Source organism: Ziziphus jujuba, chromosome 3, assembly GCF_031755915.1.
Source record: "Ziziphus jujuba cultivar Dongzao chromosome 3, ASM3175591v1".
Lineage (NCBI taxonomy): Eukaryota > Viridiplantae > Streptophyta > Magnoliopsida > Rosales > Rhamnaceae > Ziziphus > Ziziphus jujuba.
Genome location: NC_083381.1, coordinates 11,063,773 through 11,074,262, shown reverse-complemented (window position 1 = coordinate 11,074,262; position 10,490 = coordinate 11,063,773). Strand labels below are relative to the sequence as shown.

The 10,490-nt window shown below is 35.2% G+C and overlaps 1 pseudogene; it reads right to left on the bottom strand.

The window, feature by feature from the left end:
* Window positions 1-7,150: 7,150 nt before the first annotated feature.
* On the bottom strand, window positions 7,151-10,146 carry LOC132799267 (IN2-2 protein-like; annotated as a pseudogene).
* Between the last annotated feature and the right edge of the window lie 344 nt (window positions 10,147-10,490).

Here is a 10,490-nt window from a genome sequence, read left to right as displayed (position 1 = left end):
ACGAAATACCAATTTTACTCTTTTTATAAACAATTGAAAAATGGTATTATTCCCATTTACTCATATTCCTCCTTTGCCTAACTTTTCTCACAGTCAACTTATGGTTTACCTTTCGTTTTCACCATAAAAACCATTTTTAATTTAAAAAACAACATTTTTTCTTAATAAAATTCACCTATTAATAAACTCTCCGATTTAACAAGAATTAATGAATAATAATAATATTAATGGATAATACCACAGCTTGCCCAGTATTCAAGAATGAATAGTTGTTTGATCCCTACTTTCTCCGAAAAGTAATATATGAGGTTCTGTTTGACCATATTTTTTGTTTTCAGTTTTCAAAATATTATTTTTAAAAAAAATAATAATAAACTATTTTTATTTGTTTTCTGAAAACAAAGATGTTTGGCCAGTAATATTTGAAAACAGTTTTCAAAACTAAAAAACAGAAAACATCATTTTAATATTTTTTAAAATTTATTTTTTTTATAGTTTGTTTTCTAAAACTGTTTTTAAAAACTGATGGCCAAATAGATAATCTTTTATTTTGAAAATAGTTTTCTGTTTTATAAAATAGAAAACTGTTTTGAAACCTAATGACCAAACAGGAAGTCTCCCAGCTCACTCCTATTTAATATCAGATTGGTTACGGAAAGACATACCTATATCCATTTTGGAGCCATTAAAATAGTTTTGACTCTTCATGGAAGAACGGGTCTTCCAGTTACTGCTAGATTAGCTCTGTTAAACCATACTATTGTATAGTATGAACATGTTGCCATAGGTACAATACTAAGAACGCTAAATGCTGAAAGTATTGTCCTAACATTTTACCTAAATTTTAACATTCCAGTAAAAGAACCTAAGCTATTTGAACTCCTAAAGATTTAGGTACCATTAGAGCTGAATAGATTGTTGAAAGCTTTGCTACTACTCTACATTACAAGCTGGCATATCGCCTTCAGAACCATGCCTTAAATTTATATATCAGTGGTTTTAAAACAGATCCAGTCTTTATTAACTCAGACTGTGGCTCTGAAAAAGGCGTATCTATCATCCAGTTTCCCTGAAAAATATCAACAGAAGAAATGCAAAAGATAATCCCATTTAAATGATTACGAACTACGAGAAGCTCCAGCAACAAGCTCTCCAAGCTAAGCCTCTAGTCTCCATGGACCTAACTTTCAGAAGAAAGGAAGACGATTCTATCGAAGCCACTTTCTCGCAGCCGGAGACATCCACAACTCCAAAAGGAACATTCCAAACGATGATGATCTCAATTTATAATACAGACTATTAGGCTGATTCACCCATAGACCAGATTCCCATTCACCAATTCAATCTTGATGGAAAGGCAATCTACATCAATCACATAGATGGACACTTCATCTGGGATTGTGATTCCTCTATGTGTGATGCAAGATGGAAACAACCTCTGAAAACTTATCAGAGAAGAGGAAAAACAGATTCTAAGGCCCAAACATTAATTTGGCATGATCTAGGACAAGATGGGCTTATTTGGGATCTTCAAGGATTTTAGTAGATTAATTTAGTTTCCTATTTTTAATTAGAGTATTTTATTATTTAATTAGGTTTCCTATTATTTTCAGTTTCTTAACGTTATTAGTTTCCTTATTTAACTAGGTTTCCTATTATTTTAGTTTCCTAATGTTATTAGATGATTTTTAATATAAATAGGGTTCTTTGTAATTCTTGGAGGGGTTAATCAATATTACAAGAATTTTATGAGATTATTTTATCTGGTTTTGTGTGATGCAAAACAAACTTAGGTGTGATGCCTAGGGTTTTGGGAGTGATTCCTAAAATCAAACTAGTGTGATACTAGAACCCTATCTATTTCTTTTCTATTTTCTTTCTTTCCCTATCTGTCCTACATCAGTTTGGTATCAGAGCTTGGTTCCAACCCTAGCCGCGTAAACAGTTCTGTCAACAGTAATTCTTCGGCGTGAACAGTAATCCGTAGCGTGAACAGTAATCCGACGTGAACAGTGTCTGGTGATCAGATTGTTTCTTTGGATTAAGGAATCATGACTACGAGATCTGGAAAGAGTTTTAGAGGTAGAATAACTGACAATCAATTTGAAGAATTATTTATTCGTATGGTTGAACAAATGGAGTCTCTTAATGTTCGGGTTAGTAATATTGAAGCCCAAATATCTCAACCTAGCAGTTCTTCAACTAACAATGAACAAGATGAGAATCCTGAAACCAATGAGGATAAAAGTCAAGAGAAGCTGCCAGCAAAGACAATTGCTCCAGTGCCTTTCCCTACAGCCTAACAGACACCTCATTGGGTGAGAGATATATTGCAATGAACACAAGGACGTCACAATACTTTTGATGACATCACAAAGAGGGTAAAGATTGAAGTACCAGATTTTGAAGGTAAAGTAAATCCAACTGAGTTTGCTTATTGGCTTTCTTCCATTGAAGAATATTTTGATTGGTATGATATGGATGATGATCAGAGAGTAAGGTTCGCTAAGATGAAGCAAGTAGGTCTTGCCAAAATTTGGTGGATGGGTTTTGAAAGAGATTTAAGGAGAATGGGATTACCATCCATTGGTACTTGGCAAGAGATGAAAGCTAAGCTCAGGGAAAAATACATGCCTACCAATTACTATGACAAATTATGTGAGCAAGCAATCAACTTGAAGTAAAGTAATTTGTCAGTTGCTGAGTATATGCAGAAGTTTGATGAGTTGAAGACTCGAAGCCAACTACTTGAAGATCCAAGGCAAACATTAGCAAGATTTAAAGCTGGTTTGAGGTCTAACATTAGGAGGGAGCTGCTAAGACAACCTATCTACAGCTTAGAGCAAGCTTTTCAAGTTTCTTTGGATTTGGAGGAGTATCTTGGAAGTTTCAAAAGACCTGATATAAATCGCAGCAATAGAGTTATAGCAAATCAGCCTTCAAAACAACCTATGAAGGCCAAGGTATCTTTTTCTAATGCTTCTGAACTTAGAGGAAAAGGCAACCAATGTTTCAAATGTGGACAACCTGGTCATATGACATATAATTGTCCTAAAAGAAACCTACATCTTGATGTAGAACATCATGAAGAACCTGATCAACAAAGAGAGGAAGATGAAAACAATTTCAACTATGGAGTTTATAATCCTGATGACTTGGAAGAAGATGAAGTAAATACTTCATTAAATGTTGTTGTTAGACGTATCCTTTCAACTCCAAAAGATGAGAAGGAAGATTGGAAACGCACCTCTATTTTTCAAATGTTGGTTCGTTGTGAAAATCATGCACAAAAACTTATCATTGATGGTGGTAGTAGTATGAATGTTGTTTCGGCATCTATGGTAGGACGATTAAAACTTCCTATTGAATCGCATCCACATCCATATAAAGTAGCATGGATTGACAGTACTTCAATTCTGGTAACCCAACGCTATCTAGTTTCTTTTTCATGTGGGGTTTACAATGACTCAATTTGGTGTGATGTGATTCCGATGAAAGTAACACATCTTCTTCTTGGTCGTCTTTGGCTGTATGATAGAGATGTGTTTCACTGTGGGAGAGAAAATACCTACTCTTTCATGTTCAAAGGTAAGAAGGTTGTGTTGAAGCCTATGACGGTAGCTGAGATGGATAAATATAAGGTGGAAAAACCAAGTAAGGTTTCTAACAATCCACAAAAGTCTCTACATATTCTTACTAAGAAGAATTTTGAGCGAGAAAGTAAGAAAAATGGGGAGTTATATATGCTGTTCTAGCAAAGGAAACAAAGAAGGAAACAGCAACCAGCAAGCAAACGTTTCCAGTAGAGATTCAGAAGTTGTTGTCTGATTTTTCAGATTTGGTTCCAGAAGAGTTTCCAAGTGAATTACCTCCTTTATGTAACATTCAGCATGCCATAGACTTTGTACCAGGAGCTCAATTACCTAATCTTCCAGCATATCGTATGAATCCTAGTGAGCATGTGGAGCTTAAGAGGCAAGTGGAGAAGTTGCTGTCCAAGGGATTCATCCGTGAGAGTTTAAGTCCTTGTGCTGTTCCTGCTTTGCTTACACCCAAGAAAGATGGGAGTTGGCGAATGTGTGTTGATAGTCATGCGATTAACAAGATTACAATTCAATATCGCTTCCCTATCCCTCGATTTGATGACATGTTGGACATGATAGCTGGTTCGTGTATATTTTCAAAATTGGATCTAAAAAGTGGATATCACCAAATTCGTCTTAGGCACGGAGATGAGTGGAAAACAGCTTTCAAAACAAAAGATGGTCTTTATGAATGCCTGGTAATTCCATTTGGTCTTTCAAATGCTCCAAGTACATTTATGAGGTTTATGAATCAAATTCTACAGCCATTCTTTGGTAAATTTTTGGTAGTATATTTTGATGATATATTGATATATAGCAAGAGCAGGGAAAACCATCTTTCACATTTGCAGCAAGTTATGAGAGTTCTTCGACAAGAGAAGCTCTACATAAATTTGAAGAAATGTTGTTTTATGACATCATCAGTGGTATTCTTGGGTTATGTTGTTTCGTCAAGAGGACTGGAAATGGATCCTTTGAAGATTAAAGCTATCCTTGAGTGGCCAATTCCTAGTTCATTGCAAGAGGTACGAAGCTTTCATGGATTAGCTACATTTTATCGAAGATTTATTCGAAATTTCAGCTCGATTATGGCTCGAATAACTGATTGTATGAAGAAAAACCAATTTCTTTGGACCAAGACAGCAACAAAAGCTTTGGAAGAGGTTAAAAAAAGATTGACTGAAGCACCGATTCTTCGACTACCAGATTTTTCAAAGGTTTTTGAGGTAGCATGTGATGCATCTAATGTGGGAATTGGTGGCACACTTAGTCAAGAAGGGCATCCTATTGCATTTTTCAGTGAGAAATTCAATGAAGCTAAGCAAAAGTATTCTACTTATGACAAAGAATTTTATGCGGTGGTTCAAGCTTTGCGACATTGGCGTCATTATCTCATATCAAAGGAGTTTATTCTATTTTCAGATCATGAAGCCCTCAAGTACATCAACTCACAAAAGAAGATGAATTATCGGCATGGGAAATGGATTTCTTTCTTGCAAGAATATTCATTCCTTATCAAACACAAATCTGGTGCAGAAAACAAGGTTGCTGATGCATTGAGTAGAGTTGTGTATATCTTAGCTTCTATGGCAATTAAAGTTGTGGGGTTTGAATCTCTTAAAAGGGATTATCCTTCTTGTAAGGATTTCAGCCTTATACATGCAGCTTTAACAAGAGGACAGCTAGGTGAATATCCTAATTTTTCACTACATGATGGTTATCTTTTTAAGGAAACCAAACTTTGTTTGCCTAATACATCATTACGTGAGCAAATGATCTGGGAATTACATGGTGGAGGGGCAGCTGGTCATTTTGGAAGAGATAAAACCATAGCCATGGTTGAAGATCGATTCTATTGGCCAACTTTGAAGAGGGATGTTATCAAAACAATTTCTCGATGTCGAATATGTCAATTATCAAAAGGAAGAAAGAAGAATACAGGTTTGTATATGCCTCTTCCCATACCTCATGAGCCATGGAAAGAGTTAAGCATGGATTTTGTTTTAGGATTACCTAAAACAATAAGGGGGCATGATTGCATAATGGTTGTGGTTGATAGATTTTCAAAAATGGCACACTTTATTGCCTGTTCAAAGACCATGGATACCATTCACGTGGTTAAATTATTTTTCAAAGAAATAGTTCGTATTCATGGACTACCTATGGCAATAGTTTCAGATCAGGATGTAAAGTTTATAAGTTATTTTTGGAGAACCTTATGGAAGACAATGAATACCAAATTGAAGTTCTCTTCTGCTTTTCATCGACAATCAGATGGTCAAACATAAATTGTAAATCGAAGCTTGGGAGATTTACTTCGCTGTCTAGTTGGAGATCACATAACTAGTTGGGATCAACTACTTCCTATGGCAGAATTTGCATATAATAGCTTGATAAATAGGAGCACAGGTCGCAACCCATTTGAAATTGTAACTGAGATGCTCCCTAGGAAGCCTATTGACTTGGTTCCTTTGCCTTTGGCAGCAAGACCAAGTGCTGAAGCTGAAACTTTTGGAAGACACATTCAAGAAATTCATGATGATATTTGCAGAAAAATTGCTCTAAGTAATGAAAGCTACAAGGCACATGCTGATTTGAAGAGAAAATTTGCTGAATTTAATGAAGGGGATATGGTAATGGTTCGGATAAGGTCTGAACGTTTTCCTAGGGGCACTTATAAGAAGCTACATTCAAGGAATGTTGGTCCATATAAGATTTTAAAGAAAATCAGCTCAAATGCCTATGTCCTTGATCTACCAAAGGATATGGGTATAAGTAATGTCTTCAATATTGAGGATCTAAGTTCTTATGAAGGACATGAAAATGATACAGCAAGTGGTAGCAAGGCAGCAAGTCTACCCTCTACATTTCGATTAAAAGAGGAAATTGAAGATGTTGTTGATCATCAAATAGTATCAACTAGAGGTGGAGGATATCAACGGTATCTTGTCAAGTGGAAGAACCGACTTTCAGATTGCACATGGATCACTGACCAAGAATTTCAGAAACTCAATCATGATCAATTTCATGCCATCAACTCGCCGGGGTCGAGTTTTTCTAAGCCAAGGGGAATTGATGCAAGATGGAAACAACCTCTGAAAACTTATTAGAGAAGAGGAAAAACAGATTCTAAGGCCCAAACATTAATTTGGCATGATCTAGGACAAGATGGGCTTATTTGGGATCTTCAAGGATTTTAGTAGATTAATTTAGTTTCCTATTTTTAATTAGAGTATTTTATTATTTAATTAGGTTTCCTATTATTTTCAGTTTCTTAATGTTATTAGTTTCCTTATTTAACTAGGTTTTCTATTATTTTAGTTTCCTAATGTTATTAGATGATTTTTAATATAAATAGGGTTCTTTGTAATTCTTGGAGGGGTTAATCAATATTACAAGAATTTTATGAGATTATTTTCTCTGGTTTTGTGTGATGCAAAACAAACTTAGGTGTGATGCCTAGGGTTTTGGGAGTGATTCCTAAAATCAAACTAGTGTGATACTAGAACCCTATCTATTTCTTTTCTATTTTCTTTCTTTCCCTATCTGTCCTACATCAATGTGTGAACCAGGTTATGACTGTTACATGGATTATTTGTCTAATGCAGATGAATTCACCCATCATTGTTGGAGAAAAAAGAAATAAGTCGCAAGTCATTGTCAAAAAGGCAAGCAAGATGATGGAAAATGATCAGGACAAAGGTAAAAGAAAAGCCTGCATAGGTTTGTACAAACCTTCAAAACCTCTTAAAGATTACTCAGCTGAAGAGCTTCTAGATTGGCTTAAGAATCCCAGCTTTAAAGTATAGTTCTTCAAGGCAATAAGCTATTTTACAATTGAATCCTCAAGCAGACCCTTGCTTGCTTATAAAAAAGGATTGAGGATTATTTGGAAAGAAGAAAAGAAAAAGGAGCAAGCCAAAGACTATATGATGTTCTCTCTTACATATTTAGAGGAGTTCCTCACTCTTGAAAGGCATACTCACTCAACATACAAAGCACGGATGAGATCGTTTGGGTCCAGATGACAGGAACCCTCTACCTAAAGGACTGTATGCTACAATGCCAATGCCAAGTTCCCTAACAAAGTATAGAAATAAAGCATTAGGACATGAGTAGCTACTTTATGAATAAAATTACTTACTTTTCTACTAAGCCTCACCTGTAGCTAGGAATTATGTCTTCCTCCACATCTCTCGACCACAAGGACCACTCCAACTGCACGACTGTTATTGGATGAACAGCATGAGCTCTTCTTATTGTTGCAGCAGAGGCCTCAGATAGAGAAATGTATTTTATTTTACCCTCTTCAACTAGTTTCTTTAGCACCCCCACCTTGTTAAACAGAATGTGAATAATATTAGGAAAATTCCCAACAACGTGCTTTATTTCTCAAAATATCTGAAATTTTGAGGCACACTCAAATTCCAAAACATTAACAGCTAATCAAAAAAGTCATATAACAGCAAACTAGTGATCCTGCATAACTGCTTTAAATATACACTTGGATTGAAAGTTGCTTCTTAAAAGTTGGACAAAAACAATGCAAGGGCTCAAGGAGTTGATCATCTTTTCTAGTAAACTTAAAAACAAAGTTTTTAAGAACTGGACCAAAGTAAATACTCGACAAACTAATGAAAGAAAAGTATCCTTTTTCTAAGTTTCCAAAGGTTATGAAAACAAAACATGACCTAACATTGTCTTATGGAATTATTAAGATTTATTAATACATATATGAGACGATTTCTTCCCTTTCTCTGTCTCTCTGTTTCTGTGGTTGAGTGTCTTAGAAAAGTAACTCGCTTATTACTACTAAACTAAATATGTATTGTCTGGACATCAATCTTCATTAACCACACAGTCCTAGGCTTAGATTAACATTTTTTTCAGAAGCAGAGCTAAAATACGAGTAGGTCATATAAAGGAAAAACTGAAAATGTATACTATGGTAATTTATTAATTACCCAACAATACATTTCTTCTGTGTGTGTAAACAAGGAGATGATGATGTGAGAGAGAGAGAGAGAGAGAGAGAGAGAGAGAGAGAGGAAACTCCACCAAGATACTACTAATTGGAAAGCTTTGATTGGTTTGTTCTTCAGATTATTCTCTCATTTGGTTGAACTAGGATAAACAGGCTCATGATTGAAGATTAGGATGTAGGAGGAGTAGGAATATCAAATGAATAGCAAGGCAAAGCAGTAAACTATGGTAATTGAAACTAGATAAATCGAAATAATGAGACTGAGCAAAAAATAATTCTACAAACATACTGTGTAATTCCAACCAAGCAGTAAGCTATGAATTTGCCCTGAAAAAAACAAGTGCACAAATTAGATCAGGCCCATAGAATTTGGTTCCAGTACATTATTCCAAAACACACTTTTATTTGAGTGGTAAGCTATTCTTGACAAGATTGTTACCAGAGGATGACAATTGCAACAGAGCTATAGCTGCAGCTTTTTACCATACATTGTTGCATTTGAAAAAGAAATTCTTATATTTTGAATGTTTCTATGCAAATTATTCATGGAAAATACAACAACATGTATCCTAAATATGAAAACCATGTTTATAAATATATTACCAAAATACAACATTTATATAGTTATAGCACCTATAGGTTAGAAATTCAAATTAAGTACAAAATGGAATAGAAATTCAAGCTTTTCAATCCCTATCTGATAATCTAATTACATATACACTCTCCATAACAATGCAAATACCAAATGCAAATTCATCGATCATAACGAGGTTAAACATTTATATATACATATATAGTTTGAAATTTGATAAAAACCCCATTTAAGAAGTTGATGATCAAAAGAAACAGAAAAGGGAAATCATGAAATTTGATCAAAAGGAAAGAGGAGAAAATGAGCAAACCGTGACTTCGATTGGGACCCGGGTGTCGATCCGATGCTGGTAATAGAGATCGATGCTATCAACACCAAGCCTCTTCAAACTGCCTTCACAAGCTGCTCTCACATACTGAGGATCGCCGCGAATCTCATTCTTTCCGTCAGAAAACCTGATACCAAATTTAGTAGCAAGCTCTACTTTTTCCCTCACTCCATCTTTCAGTGCCTGCCAATTTCAATATACCAAATCAAAATCCAAAACTAACCCAAAATTTAAATAATAATAATAATAATCTGATACTGAAGTGGATGTGTGTATGTATATATATATATATATAAAATCTGAAACCCCATTGACCTTTCCAAGAAGGATTTCGTTGGTGAAAAGACCATAGATGTCGGAGGTATCGAGGAAAGTGACTCTGGAGTTGATGGCGTGGTGGGTGAGAGATATCATATCGGATTCAGGCTTTGGAGGGAGCCGACCTGCCCATGCAGCCAGATCCTTGAACCGATACCTCTAGACCTTGGAACCGAGCTTGATTCTTCTCACTTGCGCCATTTTCTTACTTACAATTTTTCTTCTGCCTTTTTTTTCTTTTTCCTCTCTCTCTTTTGCCTATAATAATCTATCAGGATTTTCAGAAACTGATTAACAGTAGTGGTACATACACTTTCACGCGCACACACACACATATAGATGGATGGGAGGAACTAAGGATAAAAGCTAACGATAAAAGCTGAGACTGAAGAAGAGTTGTCAGTGGAAAGGGGTCAAAAAGACAGAAAATGGACATTTGGAGTTTGTGTTTTTGAGAGTGTAAGAGCCCACGTTTGTGGGTTTAGGATAGTAGAGAATTCTTCCGGGGTTTTTTCGAAAAATAGCCACTTTACAACTTCATTTTAGAAAAATAGCAAATTTTTTTTTTTTTAAAATAACCATCTTTTAGTACATCAGGACCAAAATACCCTTTGTACTTTTTTTTTGGGTCTATTTTCTCTACCGAAATGCAGCTCTGTTTTATTTTGTTGTTTTTGGTTTTTT